Genomic DNA, 24,276 nt, shown 5'->3' on the forward strand with positions numbered 1-24,276 from the left:
TGTGCTGACAATCACTGTACCTAGTGGCGCTCACTGTTGCAGCTGATGCTGGCTTGTCAGGGCAGAACTAGTTGCACGTGGGGAATCGGTAGGACAAGAACGTTCTCGGCTGTACCGGTTCTCAGGTGTTGCTGGGTAACAGGACGCCGCTGTTCCGTGAAGAAACTACGTAGTTCGTGTCGTTGTTGGGTGCCTCACAGTTAAGAAAAAATAATAAGTAAATAAAGTTGGTTACGTGGTGTTGGGGTCATTGGCGCTGTCAGTTGGGCAATCTCCACGGAGGTACGTTGTCCTGAAGGATATTGTGTGTATTTGCTAGCCGGGATTTCACTTTTATTGGAGGATATATCGAGAAAAGAAGTGTGGCACCTCAGGTAATATGCTTTCTGAACTTCAATAGGTTTACAGTAACTAAATTCTCAGCTGTTTCCAAGGCTGGAAGGATCTCATAGAATTATTGGCGAAGTCTGAGGAAATGTGTTTGACTGTAATGAGCTGAAAACCTCTGGTCGATAGAGGAGTGTGCGCTATAACCCTATTAAGCTTATCGCGGCGAGTCAAAATTGTTTCTCAGTTCACACGTTTCATTCTGATGCTATCTTCGCCATCGGCAGATATGCATACACATGTTTTTTTTCCAGGATCTGTTAAGCGAACGTGTTTCTTTAATGGGTGCGTGCGTGCAGTGCGGGTGAAATAGCCATGGTCTATATTATTGCCCATTCATAATTTCTGAAAAATATCTGTGGGAGTGGTTGGTTTGTTTGGTTCCTGGAAAAAATCATCGGTTACCAAATTTTTTTTTTTTTTTTTTTTTTATCACCGAGTGTTATTTAAAGAATCCATTTTTTTTTTCTCTTTAGTTTCCCAACATGCGAATTAATGATTCCTGAATCCGTTTGGATGGTTCTTTTCCTTATTCTTTACTTCGTATATTTCTTCCTTTTGAAATGGAGGCGTTTTTAATCTTTTGCTCATTTCCAGATCCGTCTGAAAGTATTTAAATAAATATCCAAATATCGCTTATCTGAATCAAAACTTTCATGGTGTGTGCACTGCATAACGTGAACTTAAAATTCAAATCTTTGATTTTGAATTGTGTGTGTAGAAGTACTTAGTTTTTAAATTATAATCGCTTCTTTCTGTGAAAGCTTTGTCTCTGCTCTATGCTTGATATCCGCAGCATTTTTTTTAAGTATAACTATTTGTTTTGGCTCGCCAATTTTGCATTAATTTCCAAATCCCCTGTTAATACGATGCTTAAACGGATAACAATGATTTGTTTTCACTCTTTTGTAATTAAATAAGAATTCTGCTTGCTTTTATAAACACCTTAACTTTTCACATCCTACGAGATAGTTGCATACATATTTTGGTTATGCCACTCCTTCCGTTATAGAATTTTTTTTTTTTCCTTTAATTTTGATAAGAGATGAAGTGAGAAAGTCGCCTAACACTTGAAGACTACTTTTGCAATATCTCATCATTATATACAACCATTGTAGATATACCTGAGCAGTATTACAAAGCTTAATTAGTGATTTGTCATCGTGATGTCACAAGAGCCCCGAGTTGACGTTGATGTAGTTCAAAATAATCAGACTAAGACTAGAATTTATCTTAAGGCTGTTAAAAGGTCTTCGTCTCAGTGTAGCGCGCAGCCTATCTTGTTATCTTTTACTTTTTCTTCGAAATAGATTGCCCTTTTTTTTTTTCACACTTCCGTTTTATTGTGTTTTTGTATTTTCAAATCCTTTGGAGGAAGAAGAATTGCATGACACGAACAAAACTTTATTCTTCTAGTGGAAAGGGTATATCAAAAAATGGAAATTAGTGAAGTAATGAAGACTTCAATCTGTGTTGAGTGTAATCTGCCTTTAATTTTTTTTTAAAAATTAAAGATTGTTCTCAGATGTTTTGAGATACTTCTCTATCTCTTCTTCAGTGACTGTAAAGACAGCAGAACTTGTAAATTATGGTGACTGCATTTACTTGGGAGTTATTAATTTGATTACACAACTCTTTTTAATATTTAAACCTTTGGTAATTCATGACTGATTTTCCTTATTACTTTTAGACTGCACGTAGGTGGTAAATATGGGTTTTTCCCCCTACACTACATTTATGCTGAACTTGACTATTTCGTCAAATAGGAAAAATATTTAAGAAATATGTGCTGATTTCAAATATCTGTTCCTTTGAACACGACTTTTATAGAACTTAATTACGTTGCCGTCGGCTCTGTATCGGAAACAAGTTAAGGTGGGGGGGGTAGATAAAAAAAAAAAACTGACATAAACCTGCTTATTATCACGCTCATATTCTGTAGCCTTCTGTTCCCCACCTCCACGGACTGATGGTCTACAGAAGCGAAGATAACACGTCTTGGTCCTTCAGAACAAGACTCCCACCCATGCCTCGCCTTCAACTGTCACTTATTTCCAGGAGTTAGTGTAAAACGAGTATTCGGGGGGGGCAGTCCCTTCGAGAATGTTTTCATGAAAGTTCCAGACCACTCATCTGTATGCCATTGGAATAGAACTGTTGAAATAAGTTCCATGAAGCCGTGTCTCGTACCTTTTTACAAAGCAGATAAGCAGTGGCCTTTATTTTTTCTCTTAAAATATTGGATATATTTTTCTAGTTAGAGTAAAAGTTTTTGCAGCTTTTTGGAACAAGAGGGGTGGTCCTTTTTCATGTATTATGCGTATTCATGGTCAGACTGGTATATTGTGTGGGCTGAAAAACTAACTCACGAGGAAAATCCTACTGCCACTCTTATGAGATAAGACTAACTACATACCCCATTTAAGTGGATTTAAAAAAATTTCTCCAATATTCGATGGAATCTTTTACTGAAAATAGTATTAGACCCATGTGATGCAACAAAGCAAGCGTATGAGCTTATGTAAAATTCACACTATTCCCTCTAAACGTTTGTCCAGTTCCTCCTTGAATTTTTTAAGCTATTAACTTCCACAACCACAGATGGAAGTTTATTCCAGCAATTAACCACCCGCTGGCTAAAGGCAAATTTCTGCACATCTATTTTACAACGGTCTTTCCTCAATTTGCATTTATGCCCCCCTCAGGTTCCGTAATCTGACCTAGCGAAAGAACCCCATCAGAATTCAGCGTGTTCAACCCATTCAAGGCCTTATACACTTCGCAGGTGCCTAGTATCCAACCGCTGAAATTTGTGGAACTTAAGCCTTTCTTAGTAAGAAGATCCCTTCGTTTCTCTCACCAATCTTGTTACCCTTCTTCATACATGCTCAAGCAAATCTACATCCTTCCTAAAACGAGGCCTTCAGACCTGTAAATAGTACTCAAGGCGTGGCCTGACCATTGCCTTATACAAAGGAATAATAAACCTCCTTTATCCTGCTAGCAAAATTCCTGTCTATCATTGACAATACCCCATGACCTGCACCGGCAGCCTGTCTGCATTGCTCAGAAAACTTCATATCTGACTGCACAATCACTCCCAGATATCTTTCATTTTCTACCACCTAAGTGTAGTACCACACAGTTGGTACGTTCCTCTGATGTTTACTTCTACCCATATACAGTACTTTGCATATGTTAAACTTTAGTTGCCACTTCTCAGCTCATCTGCCTAAATTTTCTAAATCCTGTTGCAGTAGCACACTGTCATTGCTGTCATTGACAACCCTGCTTTTTTTTTTATCATCTGCAAACTTGGACACTAAGCCTGATATACTTTCATCAAGATCATTAATAAATATACAAAACAACGGGGCGAACCCTGGAGGACTACTAATAACATTAGATCACGAAGAACGGCATACATTGATTACCATTATCTGTCTTCTCTCAGTCAACCACCCTTTTATCCATTGGAGCAACTTGCCCTTAATACCATACTGCTCCAATTTGTACAATAATCTTCCATGGCCAACAGTGTCAATAGCTTTCCTGAAATCGAAGTATATGATATCAATTACTTTTTGCATCCTTTGTAACCACATCATCATATCCAATGAAATTTGTCAGACAAGATAAACAAACCCATCCTGTGTCTCAATTATTGCTGCAGTCTTGTCTAGATGATTCTACAATTCACTTCAACCAATGACTCCATTATTTTAGCCGGAACAGAAGTTTAACTAGTCTGTAATTACTCGTGTCACCCTTAGATCCCCTTTGTGAATTGGAGATACATTTGCACATCTCCAGTCCTTGGGGATGTGCAAATAATTATGGTGAACCCACGAAATAAATGAAACACATTGCAATGCATTGAAATGTTATATTGCTTCACGAGGTAGAAATATTCAATTGTTATGTTTTTATATAAATTCATTCACAGAGGCAGGCTATAAGTTTAGATAATAGGTAATTTCAAGTTGCCATATTCTATGTGGCAATTTATCACATTAAGGGACAGAAAATGCCAGCTAAAACTTAGTGTGGACATTTAAAATTCCAAGGAATTAAAATAAAATAATTTTTCTAGATCCAACTTCTAAAATTAAGTTGCGGGAGAAGGGCAGTACCATTCAGTAAATAATAATAATTCATTATTGACAACTATGATGGGAATTGCAAAGAATGATGCAACACAAGAGTGTGGAAAACAAAATATATGAGAGAGAGAGAGAGAGAGAGAGAGAGAGAGAGAGAGAGAGAGAGAGAAAATATGGCTAATCTAGTAAATCTGTTGATTTGGGTTTAATAATGAAAATAAATTTTCCCAGTTGAACTGTTCCCCTCATCATCATCATCATCATCAGCCATTTTCAATCCACTGCAGGATGAAGGCCTCTCCAGCAACTTTCCAGTTCCTTCTGTTTTGAGCACTGCCCATCCATTTACTACTCAAAAACTCATGAATTTCATCTATCCACCTCCGCCTTTGTCTTCCAGGTTTTCTTCTAGCTCCTCTTGGGTACCATTCTGTTATTTTCTTAGTCCATCTGTCATCATGTCTTCGAGCTATGTGTCCTGCCCAAGACCATTTTAGTTCTTTAGTTTTGATAAGAATGTCCTTTACTTGAGTTTGCTGCCTAATCCATGTGTTTCTCTTCTTATCTAACAGTCTGATTCCCAATATAATTCGTTCCATTCTTCGCTGTGTAGTTCTTAGCTTCTCTTCCATTCTTTTGGTGAGTGCCCAAGTTTCACTTCCATAAGTCATGGTGGGGAGTATACATTGATTCATTATTTTACGTTTCAGACAAACTGGGATATTGCTCTTCAGTATGTGACTATATTTCCTGAATGCTATCCATCCAAAATTTATTCTTCTCTTGACTTCCAGCCATTTATCATTATTACAGCTAATAACTTGTCCCAGATAAGTATATGACTCCACCTTTTCAATTACTGCTCCTTCAATCATTATTTCCCTTTCCGTGGCATACTTGTTCATCATTACTTTTGTTTTAGCCATATTCATCTTTAGTCCAAAATCCTTACTAACTGTGCATAACTGATTAAGATTTTCCTCTAATTCTTTGGGATCGTGGCTTATGACCACAATGTCATCTGCAAATCGTAAATGGTTTAGGTACTCTCCGTTCACATTGACTCCTTTCTGCGACCAGTTTAATCTTCTGAAAGCTTCCTCAAGGGCAGCAGTAAACAGCTTCGGAGATATTGTCTCCTTGTCGAACTCCTTTCTCGATTTTAAATTTGCTACTGTCTTTGTCTAGTCTAATAAAGGAGGTAGCACTCTCATATATTTTCTTCGAAATCATAATATATGGAGTATCTATGCCTTGTCTTTCCAGTGCCCGAAACATTGCCTTATGCTGTATGGAGTCAAATGCCTTTTCATAATCCACAAATGCCAGGCATAATGGTGTTTTATATTCATTCGCTTTCTCCATTAGCTGTGATATTACGTGAAGGTGATCCATAGTTGAGAATCCTGTCCTAAAGCCAGCTTGCTCTTTTGGTTGATTCTCATCAAGTATTCTTTCTAATCTGTTAGTAATGACCCTTGTGAACAACTTGTAGATATGGGATAACAAGCTAATTGGTCTATAATTGCCAATTTCTGATTTATCTCCTTTCTTATGCAGCAAAACTATGATTGCATTATTCCACTGCTTAGGCATCACACCTTTTCTATCCACTGCAGGACTGTTCCCCTAATATAATATAAAAATGAGCAAAAAGAAATTTTATTCACTAGCCGGAACACTTCATTTCTGCGCATCCATTATAGTACCCATTAATTCCTCCATTCGGCAATAGACATAATAGCCAGTGCTTCAGCTATAATATACGGTATTTATTACAAAGTATTAATAAAAATAATAATTGCAGAACTTCTATTCGATTTTAATGAAATTTGGGATGGGGTCGACACACTTCTGAAAGATCTAAATATGAAAATCCGTCGACTAGGAATCGACTTATGACATGCAGACGGACGAACAAAAATGCTATCGTCTGATTTTAATAAAATGTAATGGTGCGACAGATATTTTTAAAAGGCCACAAATATTCAATTTCATGAAAGTCTTTAGTGGGAGTCCAATTATTACATGCGGTCAGACTGTAGATGCATGTGCTAATGAGCCAAAAAATGTGGTCTTCTTAGCATTTTGGATAATGGCAGTTACACTCGTAAGGTGTTTTCCTTGTGATGCGGCCGGGCATAAGGGAGACAGATAAATTAGAGTCCCCATTTACTGATCACCTCGCCCACAACGGAATTAAGGTTATTGAGGTAAGTGGGCCACTAGATACAACAAAATCGATGTTATTGCAGCAGTTCAGCGATATAATCTTTAATAATTGCTTCGATACATTATGATCGGCCTTTGTTTAACATGCTAATCAATAGCAATTTGTGATAGTATGAAATTTTCGTTGAGAAAAGGTGTGCGAGAAGAAATTCACTATGGTTCAGATCTAGGACCCTAACGTTTGCTTATCTTCAAGCATCAGCTTGTTGCTTGTCATTAGGCGGTCTGAATTCTCTTAAATTCATTCTGGGACCTGCTAAAAATTATCCCTTATTGGATAAGTGACCTCCGTAGTAGTTTAACGGAGTTATTCCTTTAGACTTAAGTATTTCCTTGATCAGTCTCTTACTAACTAATTGCACTATTTGCACGCAACTGAATCTACATAGGAAATTTCCCATTCCCTTGGCCATTTGGAGGACGTTGTTTGAATGCGTTTCTACGTGGATGGGCCAGATATGCGAAGATGCCACGAACTTTAATCACGTCTGCTAATATATAATTACGTGAGTAAATTGAAGGGCTGAAACTTAAACTGTCTTTGGCTAATGTAGATGGACGAATTCTTGTAAATTCTTTATTTTTCAACCTTTGTGGTGCATCACCTCTATCCGCGTTGACGGTGCCAAGAGGACACGATGTTAATCTTGCATGCTGCTGCATTTATTGTCATACCTCAGATTTCCTTTTTTAATTAGTGATATTATTTATTAAATTCTTCTATTTTAACTCGGAAATAACGTTCCCTGCATTTGCGGTTCGCTGCATTAAGGTAATGCGAACATATTTCAAATATAAGTGAAATTCCACTTAACACAACATTAACTATAACTGATAGCTTGTGTAGGTCCGCGATAGAAATTTATTTGCTCGCAGTGTTTTCGAAATTATTCGCATGATCAATACTCGTTAGCTACTTCTACTTGTATCTTTTAACTTCCAAGAATTTCTAGTCATACGGTTTCAGTATCTTTCTGCAAATCACTTTTAAGGTTTCTTATCGATCTAGCATGTAAGAAGTTGAAGGATAAGCTCTGCACCCAAAACATTTTAAGGAAATTATCTTGTAATATTCAGACGTTATTGGCACTTGCAGATCAGTGGTGCATAACTTATTTTTATCTGCAGTCTCCCAGCTGAACTATTTTATTTTGGACCACCTTTCTGGAAGCACGTTTTTATCTGTTTTTGATTTCGGATTAAAGGAGATAAATTGCGCTTAAATATGATATAAATATTTTAAAGAAATAAAAATATTTACAGCATTAAATGCACAAAAAATATAATGTGAGCTATGTAGAAAGTCTTGTTTTGATTTTTAACAAAGCTGGTTGTATCATAGGCCCGCTGTTTTAATGTGGCTCCAAATCTGTTCAATTCATTTCAGTCACTTCAGTTTATTTGAACGAATTGTAATTAAATATAAAAAACCTTTTTAGATATTGAGTAAATTTGTTCTTTACTTTTTTAATATAACTTTAATTTATTTTTTCTTTCATGTATTGTTTTTCATTTATTTATTTCCACATAAATCCTTCCTTCGAGAGTGAAAGAGTATTTCCTGAAGAAAAGCAACCCAATTCGCTTTATTTTAAGGTTAAGGGCTGCTCAAGTTTTTACTCGCACTCGCATAACAAATATTGTAATTAGAAAAAGTTAGACTTGCTACGCAATTCTTATTGTGATTTTGTTTTAGTATTTGGGAAATTTAGGATATTCCTTTTGTTTTAAGATGGCCCATACGCAGTAAGGCTCTTTTTCTTATTTTTCATCTTTTGTTAATAATTCTAGATAGGAGAGTCACCACAAGTGCCCATTTGGGCAGTGGTGAAAACACGAATACCCTTTGCTCTCCAAGTGAGTTAACGTACTCTCTGCTAAAACTCTTGGCATCTTACTGAATGAAGTAATTTTTCAATGATATATCACTGCTGGCACCTTCTGGCATTTTTTTTTTTTTTTCCCTCGTCCCCTCAAGAGGTATTATTATCAGCACGAGATAAGTAGTATACCACTTATCTTACTGTGACCTTCTGGATATACTTAATGTTTACATTTATACCCCGTTTCCACTCCCTCCTGTGTGATGCTTCGGTCCACCCTGGAATAGTAGGTCTCTTACGTAATCACCCATCCGGATGTGATGGAATCTGTAAGAAATGGGCTAAGCTGGGTGTGCATTTGCATGAATGATTTATATGTGGAGAGGCGGAGTGGTGTGATGAAAGAAAATGTGTTCAATTTTAATCAGCGATGTTTATCGGATATGTTATCATTTCTAACCGATAATTAAATTGCTTTTAACCTTTGCCCTTTCACACCTTAGGTTTGCCATACGTTCTTGGGGGAAAGAGAGAGAAGAAGAAGAATAAAAATGCCGTAAATCAGTGCTAGGGCCAATTAAATATTTAGGATAAGATTTTCGGAAGTCGGAGAGCTTGAGTATGTATTTTTTTCTTCTTCTTTTGCCAGCTCTCCATCCTCCGTTCCCGGTGATATTAAAGTCTGTTGGCGGCCCGAATAATTCAGCTCCCAGTGACAGGATATTTGCAGCGGCCCTTCAACCTGTATTTAGCGAAAGATTAATAACCGTCAAGTTTGGCTCTCGCTGCTTTGCTGCTGCTGATAGCATGTGCCAGCGACCTCGGGCAATCCATCGATGCTGTAATCAACCGAGCCACCGCGCAATGAAAGACCCCTTCGGCGAATTCCGTCCACAAAACTCGGACCTTGTCGTTTGAGTCCTCCGATGCTGAGACATTATCAGACGGCAGCTAGTCACGGCTGTTGCGGTGGGTTTGAAAAGGGGAGGGGAGAGATGGGGAGAAAGGGACGGCAAACGTGACATTTCCGCCACAGAAAAACACTTCTAAGATAGGTAAATGCGAAACAATTTCCGGAGTTATTATCTTTCAGTTGACAGCTTGTGCGTCCAAGTACCCCTGCTGACAAGGGACACTTTTGTAAATAAGCGTGGCATTTATTGCCTCGTAATGTACCATTCAGATTGTGATATGTCTAACTAGCCTCATTTCCACACTGGCGCAGCTCTGTCAGTTTGCCTGCAGTGGATCGAAAATAAACTGACTTAAAGGCAGATTCGAATTGTTGCTACCTGCTGCAAAAGTTGAGGGAGGTGGGGCGAAATCACACTACACAGGAAATAAAAGTGGAGTCAGGGACGTTTATATATACACGTAGTTTTTTGAAACCAAATATTTATCAATGCTTTTTTTTTTTTTCCAGTTTCTAGGAATGGGTTTCAACTATATTTAGAACTTCACTTCAGAATAAGCTGCTGAATGTTCTAGGTTCGGTATGGGAAAACAGTTTTTTTTTAATTTTTTTTTTAAATTACGAATTCATTGCCAGCGGATCTTTTTTTTTTTATATTGATATAATATTAACTTTTATCTCTAGGGTGTTCATAAGTATATAAATATTCCGAATATATGCATTTGTCGTTGCTCTGAATTTCTGCCCATTTATTTTTCAGTAGCATCATGATGTGCTAAAATACACTGAAAGTGAGCCACCCAGAAAGTACCTGTTATTTATTTACTATTCAGCATGAATTGTAGTGGTAAATGACTTACAATGCATATAACGGAACGTTAGCTGAATCGTGTGTAGAAACAGATCCATGTCAGCATGAATAATTTCAGAAAAATCTGTATTTTGTAATAGCCCCACTGTAATCTGTATTGGATGTCGCCTTACTTCCCCCCACACTCCCATATCGATGGTAGTGGTGAGGGGCGGGAGCGCTTGCTATACTGTTTTTTGCACCGCAAAATCTAGCCACACACTGGCGTGTATTTCAGCAACGTACTTCCAGAAGTTGAGACATTATCCACCATGGCAAACTCGTCCTGCAGATGGTGATAACCTCTCTCGACAGTTGGATAAAAATCATTAACAGCATAAACATCAAGGAATGGCGTGCAGCCCACTCGTCTCAATTTCACTTTTACTAAAGCTTATATTGATGTCTCGAAAACACAGTAAAGTTGGAGTAAATGTGATTAAATTATATTGCACCGAACCGTCACGCATCGAACTGTTGTACAACAAATTGGCTTCGACCATTTGACGTGGAGACTTCACACCCAGTGTCTGAATGATGTTTGACTCTTACTTGGATGCTTTCAGTGAATGGCTTGATAGATAATGGATATTTGCTTCATTGAGTATACAGCTATTTCTGATTTAGTTCAGGTAGGGCAATAATCTTTAACATTTTTGGGACATTTCTTGAGAGATATGATTTCTTCGATGGAATCCAGAAGAGATGTTATGAAGATAAAGCCTGAAATAAAACCCCTTCCCTGTGGAACTGCAGTTTAGATATCCTTTGAACAGATTCGGTCCTGCAGTTTGAAGGTTCTGATATTTAGTTCAGCTGACATAAGTGACCCACGTTGATGTTGTTTAAGAAATGCTGCTTCAGTATTCAAATAAGTGATCGTCAACCCCCATACCTCTAAAACACACTGATACATTCTGTAATTTATGTAGGTGGTCCCCTATGCTTTTTCCCAATGATATTGGAACATTGGGAAAGTGCATAGTGGACTTAGGAAGAGTTGTCTGGCAATAATCATTCCAGTGCGTTTAAGGGTGCAAGAGATATAGGTCAGTAGTACTTTTCCAATGTAGGCAATTTTACTTTTTGGATCGGCCTCAACTTATTGCTCCATAAGGAAGGGAAAACTGTACATCTAAGGACATTATTGAAAGTGGTACATAGTAACTCTTGAATGTCGAGCTGAAGCATTTAATCATAAATTGGGGAACTGCGTCGACATACTTTTGCAGAGATTGGAGTGACATTTATGGCGCGATTATCTGCTGCGGAGTAATGGTGGTGGGGGGGGGGAGTTTGTGTATTCCAAGCAGCTTTGCGGATCCTTGACTTTTGGAACTGTTTGTTTTGTAATACTCCAGTATGCCAAAACAAAATCTAAATTGTATGGAGATTTCATACAATTTAGATTCCTATAACCCGAATATTTGAAGATGTGGGCTCTCAAATATACAAGCTTATTTTTCTGTTGTCACTGCCTCCATACACGGTGTAGCTGTTTCTTGAGTTGGAAACTGGTTAAGTGGGTGGTCTTTCGTGAGAGGAGAAATTAATTTTTATCTGTATCCGCCTATCGTACAACGGTATTTATCCAGTAGTCAGCAGTTTTTACAGGTATTTCAAGTTAACAATTCTAAAGGACGGACCAGGGAATGAGCGTTGTTTGCCGGAAGGCATCTAGGCACATCCAGGAACTTTTGGCTGGCGGGTGCTTTTGATACGTCGACTTGGGCTTTGAATGATCTCTTTAATTGGAATTGCAGTGGCAAATCTTAGGCTTATATAGCGGTGCTATTTATTTTTTGTTAAAGGTTGAGGCAAGTTAGATTTGCTTCCCAGAAAGATGTCGGTATTTGTAACAAACTTGGCTTGTCCTTTCACTCAGTACATAATGGCTTCGCACTATGTCTAATCATCTTTCAAAACGGAGCAAGTTCCCAAACAGGTTTAAAAATACCTTTTATACAATTAGTTTCTGTATATAAGAATAGTTCGTTCAGTAATCCTGAAACGTTTGTAGACTTCGTTCTTTTTACTGCAGATAAGAATTAATTTTTAATATTTGCTGTGCATTATGCATTATCCAGTTACATTCTTTCATTTCAGAGGCTAATTACAGCAGCTTTCTTCCCGGTACGATAACAGCAACTAATTTGGTAAGCGTTATTTTGTTACAGTAGATGGGTATGGTTCTATGTATTACAGCGTAGTATGTGGTGAGGATAATCATCAGTTGCTTCTTTGCAAATAGAAATATGGTACTGATGAAGTAATGCAACTTTAGAGGTGCCTTTGGGATGTAGCATTTAGCGCGGCGAGCTCATTAGAATCAAAAATACGTAATGAACTACCTTGTGGCTCGCTCCTTGGACTCTGTTATTTACTGAATTTGCAAATGGTTCTTAAATATAGGGGACACCATACACCATTACTGATGTCAAGTTTTTCATGAACGTTTCTAAGCTGGTAAATTCAGCAATATAACTTGATTATAAAAAAATAATTTCAAGGATAGTCGTGAGGTTCCCAATGCGAACTTGGTAGTAATATCACTTTATTCTTAAAATTCTTTGGTTAAATTAACACATATTTTTGTTATTCGTAGTAAATATATCGTAGGCTCATTAACATGTCGGTGCCTTTCACTGCCTTCCCCACAAATACTTTCACTATCGATATATTATTTCGGAATTCCTTTTTCTGATGTTTACTGATGCCATGAATTTCCTTCAAAGATTCCTTTTTGGTTTCAGCCCAAGCAAAAGTTTCAACTTGTATCATATCAGGTCTCGGCCTTCAAAATTTATATTTGAACCTCCACTTTCTCGAAAGGAAGACGAATATCGATTAGGGATTATTTACGAAATACCTGTGTAGCTCAGGGAAATCTGATATGGGAAAAGACAGGTGATGAGTGCCTACGTGCAACACTATGGTTGACATTTCACAAACGCATGCGCATCATAAGATAGCCATAGAGAATTGCATTGGAATTGATATAACGCTGAATGAGTCGTATATTTCCTAAATTAGGACCAGAAATAATTGTTAAAACGAATATTAAGAAAATTAAAAAATTAAGCTAATGTTAGCAGATGCCAAACAGTTTAATTGATTACTGGATTTCGATTTTTGACAATCGTTTCATTGCTATTGTTTTATTTTGCCTCTTCAGCTCTTCCATACTCACCCTGAATAAAAATGGAACTATCTGAAACTCACTTCAAGCACCTGCCATAACAGCCAATCAGTGCTCTCCTTGTTATGAGTTTCAGACTTCTACTTTCAGATATTGCATCAAGCAACATACCACCTGTCGTAGGACTTCCGATTTTGCGTGTCGCTACTCACATTGTCTTCCTTGTCCTGACTCGATGTTGTAATAGCCGTAGCGGTAGATATGTCTAGTCATACGTTAAACGCAGCTTCCAAATCAAACATATGGCTTTCCACATAGGTGTATTATACGCGCACGTGTTAGATAAATGCGTACTGCTACATCCTTTATTCTTTCCTTGTCCGGTTGACATGGTCTTCGAATCAATTCGCTTCAAGGCCTTTCGAATATGTTTTACCCATGCTTTTTTTATTTTATTTTTTTCTGGAAGAGCTCTGTTTAGATCAACAATATTCCACCATTTTTATCTCGCTCTCGTTCACCAGTTTGTAGTCCAGACTACATACAACTTGGATTTCCTTTTTTCACTTCTGAAAGCGTCAATGTTTTGTCGATCTTATACTCTATTATTGGACTGCAGAAATGCATGGCTAGCATTTGTAAACAGTGCTTATGCGGTGCGTTTCATCGTGGTATTATATTTTCAACGTGAGAATGTAACTATCGCCATCAGAAACATTTTGTTCGTTATCCTCCACTCAGAGTTCGTCATTGTTAATCGAATAGCATTTAAAAGCTGAAATTTTGTCATTCAGGACAACAAAATTATCCCGATTTTTAATTGCTTACATAAATAAGGGAAAATATTGTAAGCTTAGATTTCATTGAATTCCTTTATTTTTAAATTTTAATAGATCAATTACCACGATATTAAAACAGCAAGATATCACGTTAGTGATAGCTCCAATAATTGTTAAACTTCAACAAAGGATGACAGATTACTGTTTTGTTTGAATCGCATCACATCTTATGAGATTTCTCCTCCCATAGCTACGAACCTAACCTTTTCAGCATTTATATAAGCGTATTAAATGAATTCATCAAAAATAACATTATTATTGAAACATTTGACCGTTTTACTCAATAATAGTAAAATTATAAGTTATTAATGTGTTTTTATGTTACTTAACTTCTTAATAAGATTGGAAGAAAATTTAATTTTTTTCTCACGGTAAACTCCTGTTTCCCCATCTTAGATTTACTTAAGCTTCGATCATAACCCCCCCCCTCACCCCAACTTCCGTTTTAGGCGAAATACTACCTTTGTTTAGTCGAAAAATGAAACGTCAGTCGTCGAAACGAATATAGTGATCTAAATGGGTCTTTCAGGCTTCAAAATTTATTCATAATCAGTTTCAGTAACGAGGAATTTCTCGCTCCATTCTAAACAAAATTCTAAACAAAAACACTTATTTAAAATTAAATTAATTAAGAGATTCAGTTAAGTTAATTGAGCTAAGAGATTGGTAAGATCTAGCATTCGGATAGTAAGGTAAATATTGTAATATCGTATTAAATAAACCAGATGTTACACTTTCTTTTATTTGTGAATGCTTAAAAATGTTCAAACAGCACTATTGATGCGGACAAGGTTCCACAAATAAAATTAATAACACAAGTGTCTGGCTCTGAGGGCTGATGACCCTCTTATGTGTGAGCCTGTGACAGTTTTATATCTGAGACACATTTTAATCGAATGCCTAGATTTTAATGATACTCGTTTTACAACTTTTTGCCGTCTGACTGAGCCTTATACACTCAGTCAGATTTTATCCGACAATGACAAGGTGTCACTTTTTTTTTTGCAACTTACTAATTTATATATAAAATAAAGCATGCATTTTCAGAATATATACTGCCTTTTAAACATTTCCTTAACCTTTTGACCAGGTAAAAGTAAAGTAAAGTGCAGCCATTATCAACCCACTGCAGGATGGAAGCCTCCTCAACAATTCATGCTGAGGGAAATGGACCATAATCTGCCACGCTGGTCCAGTGCAGGTTGGTAGTATTCAGCAGTCAGGGGCTTGAACCCCGGTCTACTCAAAGAGCGTGTGCTAGTGCACTCCCGCTCCTGACCACTCGGCTACGGAGGCCTGTTTGTAACCTCCCTTAAAGTTACCAGAATCTATTTTTACCTTGTCTTGGCGTATAATAGCCATTGTCGCTAATACTCCAGTAAAATCGTATACCAAAACCAAGTTTCTGGATCTGCTGCTTCTGTGTCAGTACAGTCCTGTATTTGGTTCCGGATCATCAACGCCCGTAATTGTCGCAGATTCACCTTCAGCGGGCCATTCAAATACAGTAGTCTGTCGCCGGACCACCAGTTTCACTCGTGGTAAGCTATCTGAAAATGGGTGGATGAAGCACAAGTTGGTTTCTAACTTGGCCAAACTTCAGATTGGGTTTGTACATTAGCTAGCAAGATGTCTAACGTACCTGTGGAAACAAGGATATCCTTCCGTCTTTTATATCTATACGGAACGCTTTAAAAGGACGTTTGATAGGCCCTGCTTTCTGAAGTATTGGAGTGGGTGGAATCTGTCAACACAGATGTTTCAGGGTCGACCTAAGATGGCCAGACTGAGAATTGCAAAGAGTTCCTCTAGTGGCCGAATACGCAGAATCTGGCAAATGAAGCGGCCCTTACTTTATTACATAAGAAGGGATAGCGTACTTGACAATAGCAGATTTCATTTGTATAATTCCAGCTTATATAGACATCCAACGTTTTAGGTCTTGCGTTATCTGCAGTAGTAAAAAATGTAGTTTCAAAAATCGAATCTGCAGCTGAGACATTTTGATAGTTCTGTACCGATCATCATTACATGGTCATTCGGCAAATGGTATTCCAATACTTTGAAGACTGTAAACAGTGTGAAGCATAGCGTCGGCTTTTGATTTTTTTTTATTGAGGTGGGTGAAGAGAATGCGAAAAATATTTAGAATCAGCAGCAGTGCTAAAGTTTATTTTTTTTTTGTTTTTTTACAAAAACAACTTACAATGAAGTTTTTTACTTTAATTAATACGATAGTGGTACCATATTAAAAGGGGGGGGGGGGGAAATCCTATCTAAGCAAAGCAAAATAATATTCTGTAAACGCAGCGTTCTAGCTTAAGCTTCTGGTTCTTGAGAATTAAGTATTTTAAAATTATATTTCAATAAGCTACATAAAATAACGTCTATTTTTTCTAAATATAAATGTTACTGCCACATCTTTTTAAAGTAGCAACGGGAAATCTGAAGTATATAATTTATTCGATCTTAATCTGACTCTTGAGAATTTTCTTAATCAGATTTATTAGACGAACGAGCGTTGCGTCTTCTAAGCCTTCTTTCGCATCCCTCTATTTCTTGAACACCTATCTTTTGCTTACGAAGCAATTTTATATGCCTAAGGCACAGCGAAAACCCGGGACAGTTGATTATTTCGTTACTCCATTCAAGAAACAAATGTAAGAGGAAATGGAAATTTCCGAAAACGTTTCATAATCATCTGCCCTACCAAAACAAACGTTTCATTAAATGGCTGTGCATAACGCGGCTGCAAACGTTCATTTAAACTTAATGGTATTGATTTTCGTACGCGCTGTACGTTGATGTGGACTAAACACTAGAAATAATAAGAATGTTCCGCATATGAACTCATTACCACAAATGTTTATTTTCAAATGGAGTAAAATAAGATAGTTTAAGTATTATTATTGTGTTATCGACAACATTTTGGATTGGAAGTGCTGATGTGAAAGAGCGAATATAATTTACATTTGTAGAAGTCTTATTATGCGGTCGGAGTCTTGATAGAGGGAAGATAGTTGGTGAAATTAGATAACCATGATGCAAGATTAAAAGAAAATTGAGCGCAAATACTTATTTAGATGGAACACGCTCTGCCAGAAGAATATTCTCGGTCCTCACAAGCGGGGAATACAGTTAATTCCCCTCACAAGGGGGAAATATTGACAAATGATTAGCCTTGAAACGCTGTGAAGACCAGTTAGACATTAACTCTGTTTCAGTTAAAAGTTGCGCAACTGTAAATGTATTGTCTCGATCTGATGACAGATAATGTTATTGTTTGAATGCTTGCGCGCATGTCCTACTTTCAGACTTTCTGTTCTGAAATTGGTATTATGTTCCTCCCCTGCAGTTTTTCTTGCTCTCTCCGATTACACCGTAAAATCATTCGAGACATTAAAAGCTCGTTCATATTTTTCTTTGATTGCTCTTATCTTCAGAATTCCTTTGATGATTTCATTTGACAACTATTAATCCACCAATGTCGAAGACATCTGGCGTTAATGTTGGAGGTAACTTCAAGCACTCGTAATCCCGGTTTAGTGACTTCTGCTTTAAATTACACATCGAGAGAATATGTATGCGATGCTACCTGTAAGCTGTCATCCAGTGATATCCACTACCCCCAGTTGTAGTATTGCAACCTCGTTTGAGGTCACCAATAATGCGAAGAGTCAGACGTGTCTCCAGCCAGCTGAGAGAAGATAATACCTTTGGGTTTAAAACTACTTTTGTTAGAAAGTGGATTTTGTCAAATAAATGGCCATGATTCATCTCGGTAATGATTATGTAATAACGATGCTTGTTGCAAAGGTGCGAATGAATGAAGGCAATTGACTTTTTTTTTTTTCTCTCTCTGATATGTTTCGTATAACAAAAGGATACGTGATCCAGATTAATCTTCTTTAACAGACGAGTTATTAGTTTCATTATTAAATACTAATCCGAATCACGTAGAAATTTAATATGAAAGAGTGTGCATCATGGTGAATGTATACTGCGGAAACGAAGTGCCAATGAAGAGTTTCGGATGATGGGATTTTGCTGTAATTTTCTTCTGTAACAAGAACACTTAACAGAAAACATTGTGTGGACATTCAGAATAATATGATAAGAACAATACAAAATTACAGTACTTTTAAGTGCTTAAGTTAGATACCATTTAAGCCTTTCTAACTCAAAATTCACAGAACTTTCTGCTCTCGTTAAGTCCTGGATATCTTTGTGGTAACGTTCTCCCACACCCCATTTGCAACGTTTCCTGTCTGTTATTTGAAATTTCCTGTTTACTTCTGTTGTTTGTTAGATATAAATGTATTTTTCTGAGGCATTTTAACGTATTAAGCTTTAAGACCAAAAATGTTTGGTCGGTAAGCTTACTTTGTTAAACATCTTGTGAAGAAAGTTGGCTTGGGATTTGTAGTTTAAGAAACGAGTTTCGTAGACCTCAGGTGCAAGCTTGTATACATCTAGTACAGATGCAGTTCACGAAGCCGGCTGATAGGTGCTTTCTAAGACTGACTGACCAGCTCCTCTGCAGGTGGCCAGTATTATTGACCAATTACCTGCCATCCAGTCAAGTTCAGATTTTTTAAAATTTGAAGTTTTGTTGTTCAAATTAAGTTCACTTGAAAACAAAGTGGCTCCCTGAATGTATCTAACGATTACACAACGCTTGCATTCATTGATTTTAATGAAAATCTGAATGCTTAAGAGTTTCTAAGAGGCATCTCGTGATACGGGGAGAAGACACTAAATGGCCCAACATTTTTTTTCTCTCTCTTTAAAAGTCCTGACGAAAACTAATGCAAAGAGTTGATTATAGTGTTTTCTTGGTTGGGAACTTCGTTTTACTCCGTTTCTTTGTGATGGCGCTACTGTCGTCTGTAAATTGGTACCCGAGGCTCTGTGTGTGCAATTTGGAAAGCAAACTCTTATTCACAGGGAAAAACGTGCAACGAATAGAAACAAAAGCTACGCTAACTAAGGCAGAACAGAAGTTGTTGGCTTCTGAATAGATTTTCTTTGGTAAAACTGGAACTTTTAGAAAAGTCATGTTTTTTTCAGTTGGCAGCGTTTCAAATCAGAAAAGACACTCCAGTTGTTCTTAGCTAGTCTCCTGGGGGAGTGGGGAAAGGAAGAGGGATTTATTTTCTGCCTGTTCCTTCACATAACATCACGATGTGTTGTATACTGTGCAGAGATTGGAGTTATAACTGGGAGATTGGAATAGTTGTCTGGAAATTGTACTTGCATTCTCATTACACACGCAGTTTAATCAAGGTATTTGAATCTGGATAAGCTCTATGTAAAATATTGGAAAGGAACTGTATACACACAAGTTCTAGATAATTACGAATCATTCAGAGAAATATATCGATCTTTACCCTAATCCTTCAGCGACTTGCAGTTAGTTTTCAGTTCTGTTTGTTACTACGACCACAAGAGAAGTCTTCTAGTATGAACCTTGAATCATTTTTCATTAGTATGTATTATGCAGCAAACTACTTTTGTGGCCAAATTAGATATACCAGGAAGAGATGGGTATTCATATTAAACTTCTTGGCGAAGAAACTGGGCGCTGTACACTTTAAGTGTTTACCAGCTCGCTTCCCATAATATTCATTAATGGCTAGAAGGGTTTTACAAGGTTGGTGATGGTGAGCATAAATAATCTGTGGATATGTTTTGTGTTTACGCACAAATACCAAGGACTTATTGAAATTTGGGGGAAAAATTAACGTACCAAATTGGAGAAAAACTGTCGCAACGGAAGTTGAGATAATTAGGGAAAGTTTTCCCCCTCTATATGAACATGCTTGACTGATTTCGCTATGAAATTTCCCGTCCCTTCCCCACAAATACATTTCTTAGCAAAGGACAAGAAAGCTCAGAATGAATCTTTCAGTCATGACTTCCTTTAAAGCTTAAAACTAAAAGGGTCAGAAATAGTTTAAAACTGATCCAACTCGTATAGAGTACTTGGAGATAAGATTTAAAGCACTGTATATAATTTTTATATATAATTTTTTTAAAAAAAAGAATACTAGTAAATGCAAGGAGTTAGTACTGAACTATAATACTAACTCCTTACATTTACTAGCACACATTGTCAAATAATCAATAAAATAAGTTTTCAGAAATATTTTATCAAATTTAAAGATGTTAGTAATAATTATTGTTGGTCAATAAAAGAAAACATTTAAAAGTACGAATTAGCAATATGTACAGTGCTTGAATATTAGCTTAGTTTAGTTAAGATCTTTCTCTAAAGTGCGTTACTTTATAAAACTCTTAAGAAGCCTCGTTTTTTAAGAACGATGTAGAGCTGCTGGACGGAGTACAGAGAAGGGCTACGAGATTGTTGACCGGAACGATGGGTGCTCTTACCAAGAAAGCCTGAATTTCTGCAAATTGCAGCATCTCGAGAGTAGGCACCTGCGAGGTGATCTGATTGAGGTGTTTTAAGGCTTTGAATGGTTTGAGCAAGCTCAGTGCTGATGGAATTCTTCCTCTTGCTCAGACTACATATGAGGGGGCACAAATTCAAATTGAGGAAGGACGGTTGCAGAATAGATGTGCGAAAGTTTGCCTTTAGCCAGCGGGTGGTTGATTGCTCGAGCAAACTTCCATCTGATGTTGTGCAAGGAAGATATAGCTTAAACCACTTGATTCTTTGTAAATTATTCGATATATGATTTATCTTTGTAGATGGAACTTGATGCCAATGTGAATAAAACGTGTTTTCAAGAACAATTTTGAGAATGTATAATGCATTTACAGAGAAAGTGGGGGAGAAACACTTATGTATCAATAGCTTTATATTCCAATTAACAGCGAGCATTTTAAGATAAGAGTGCACATAATCATGAAGAACGTGTAATGCAAATGAAGCTTTAGTTCTTCTTAGTAGATCAAAAGTGTTAATTTATCTTTCTATAAGGTACACTCTCACACTGAGAAAACTGTGGCTTGAAATAAATGCCGATACGAAATATCCACGAACACACTAGTGTAAAACAAGAGTTCATATAATTTTGATAGAAGTTAACGATTTTGATGTTACTCGGCCTGAGTTAAAATTAACTCAGGCCGAGTAACATTACCTTTGGTTAAAACTTGATATTTAGCGGAAAAGCGCTGATGATACCACAGAGTACTCTATTGTACTGGAGTATTCTGGTACTCACAAAAATCAAAATTTAAAAGTGTACAATGAGAAAAATAATAATCAATAAATAAAATTGTTGTAATTTATTTAAATCACTAATTTAGTGGGAGGGGATAAATCGCAAATCACTATAAAATACTTTAACATGCTCGAACATACATCCAGAATTCCCATTGAAACATTTTAACTTACATTTCGATGTTTCCATTGTTTTGTGTGTGGTTATAAGAAATTATTGCCAGAGCTAAAATATATACATGTAAATCCTTTTAGTTCTTGCGAGCATATTAAAGGACATTACAGTATGACTCGGCTTTTCTGGGAAACATTTGGTTAAAAAAAAAAAATCATTCTTGTTATTATTCCTGTTAATATTTTGAACGAATGACTTGCTTTAAATATGTCGTTTGGGGAAGTGATATTTTTAGCAAGTTTGTTACGTGGCATGCGACCTCTAGTGGTAAATTTGTACATCAGTTAAATTATAGCAATCTTGGCTGTTTAAGAGACGACGTGCAAATGAAGAATGGCAACTGAATTTATAACTTCTATTACGGGTTTTATTTTAGTGCAAGCTGCATCCTTGTGTTTTTGTATTAATAAAGAGATTTGAATGCAGAGAGTGGAAAATGTTAAATCGTGTATATCACTTCAATGAAGTACCTCCCGGATTTTATCAGGCGATATCAGACCGTCGCTAGGCGCCTGGTTGGTGCCAGCCGACTTACATATTCATTGCTTCGTTCTTTTGATGTGTGGAATTGAGTTATGTAAGTGACATACCCGTGAAAGATTTCTCAAAATGCGTCTTTGCTAAAGAGTACCATGATACATATAGATGCATTCCGACGTTGTGAAATAGCTAAGATACAATCGTTGAATTCCAACGAACTAAATTCGAAATATCAATATTAAAAGTCGACTTAAAAAAAATACTGATGAGTCTGGAAACAAAATTGTTTAATTCAGGGGTTATAAAAAGTTGCAATACCTCAACCCCCTAAAATGATAAACGAATTTATACGACTCTCTATAAATGAAAGTAATTTAATTTGGTTTTGAAGTGGACAAGAAATAAATATACTACGTACTTTTTAATTGATAATTTTCATCTGTAATCAAATAAAACAATGTAACCCTACAACTTTACAAAATTAACGTGTGCATTGGAAATATAAAAATTCTCACTTAAAATGTGAGGCAAAATAATATTTGTCCCCCAGGGGCGATTGCGTTATGCAGATTTTTGCTTTAATTACTACTTTTAATTTGAGCCATGCAATTGATTGAGCTTCGCCTTCCCAATAAGTCAATATTTCTATGATTGTTTGGATACGGTTAGGCTTTTACAAGATCAGGGAACTTTGGTTCGTTAAGTAGGCAGTAATGACGACTGAGCACAGTGGTACATAGTGTGGCTGTATGTTATTGTACCACTGAAGCAACTGTACCATGTATATTATACAGTTGCGTCACACCGTCCGTTTTCCTCTTGGAAAAGGAGCCGAATTTCGAAAGGGGGAAAAATTGTACCCCCTCATCTAACGCTGACTAACTCGGCCACGGTGTTGTGTGGGAAAAATGTCTATTTCTATCGAGACAGAACTCGAACCTAAACCATTTCTCCATCATTCAGAAGGCCTGCCCTGGTATCCACTGTCCAGTTTGTAAGGATCACATACACAAACTGACATAGAGTACACGCAGTTCATTACAAGATATACCAACTCCTCATTCCCATAATTGTCTCGGCATTTACCTTAAACAACTACATGCGTATCTGTATGTAACATGGAATTGCAAATGAACTACATCGTCGCATTTGTAATGCGTTTCTCTATATGGCTTCATTATATTTATACTCGCGATCTTTGTCTAGTACACTATTGCAATGTACTTTGGAGTTCCAGTGTGTTAAAATTTATTAGGTCGTAAACCAGCGTAATTTATTGTTGAAATTTATTCTGCATCTTAACGATGAAATATTAAATATGCTTCTCAGCCATTATGTTTGAATTTGTTCACTACTAACAAACTTTTAATAGGGATACTTTAACCATTCCTGTTTTGAGTGTAGCTATTTATGAGATAACATGGAAACGATATCTGCCCGGTATTTCTCTGGATTATGAAATTTGTGGTCGATTCCTATGCGTTAATCTAGTGGAATCATATGATAAAATTTGTATGTGTGACTTGCGTTGTAAATCTCTGCAATAAAAAGAGAGGATACATGTGGACTGTATAGAATTTTATGTAGGTTGCTTCCGAACGCCATTTCTCCTTAGGATCTAAACAAGAGGATCGCTTGATCTTAAATTGTTAGTTATAGATTTTGATCTTAAAGATCAAACAGTCTGAAACTAACAGGATTTCCTTTTATTTCGTAATAGGAGACCCCTTTATAGAAGTCCTGGCATTTGCCTGCAAAGCAGGATTGGACACAGTTCTGCAGCATTTCAAGAGACAAAAAGAAAAGTTTTCTGTACCGTGTTAAGATTGGTTGCTCTTTAGTTTAGTTATATGAAACCAAGTGTTAGCAGTATATAATATAAGATGAACAAAAACGGTGTGACAAAACACTTTAAGGTGTTATTTTTAAGGCTCCAGTAGTGTCTTAATTCTGGGAAGCATGGCCAAGAAACTATTTCAAGTAGATTTTGAATAATCGTCATTGAGGTTCTCATCAAGGTAATCCCAAAATGTTTGTTAGTGGTTACAGGTGGTAAGGGGTGACCAACAAGTTTCACAGAAGGAAGTCTATTGTGATCAAGTTTTCCATGGAAGATCATTTTTGAATTTTTAGTCGATACAGT

General features: G+C 36.8%; 1 protein-coding gene across 11 annotated transcripts in view; it reads left to right on the plus strand.

Moving 5' to 3' along the window:
- The window catches only part of LOC150091249 (tyrosine-protein phosphatase Lar-like), a 1,641,114-nt gene that overhangs the window by 179,461 nt on the left and 1,437,377 nt on the right, over window positions 1-24,276 (plus strand). Inside the window, exon 1 of one of the 11 annotated variants that reach the window (XM_090374929.1) lies at window positions 49-374. The exons of the other annotated variants lie outside the window; for them this stretch is intronic. The gene's annotated coding sequence lies outside the window, so the exon portion shown is untranslated. Of the gene's footprint in view, window positions 1-48; window positions 375-24,276 lie in introns of those variants that run through there. 11 annotated transcript variants of the gene reach the window in all.

Source organism: Mastigoproctus giganteus, chromosome 1 (genome assembly GCF_048544385.1).
Source record: "Mastigoproctus giganteus isolate SK-2022 chromosome 1, ASM4854438v1, whole genome shotgun sequence".
Lineage (NCBI taxonomy): Eukaryota > Metazoa > Arthropoda > Arachnida > Uropygi > Thelyphonidae > Mastigoproctus > Mastigoproctus giganteus.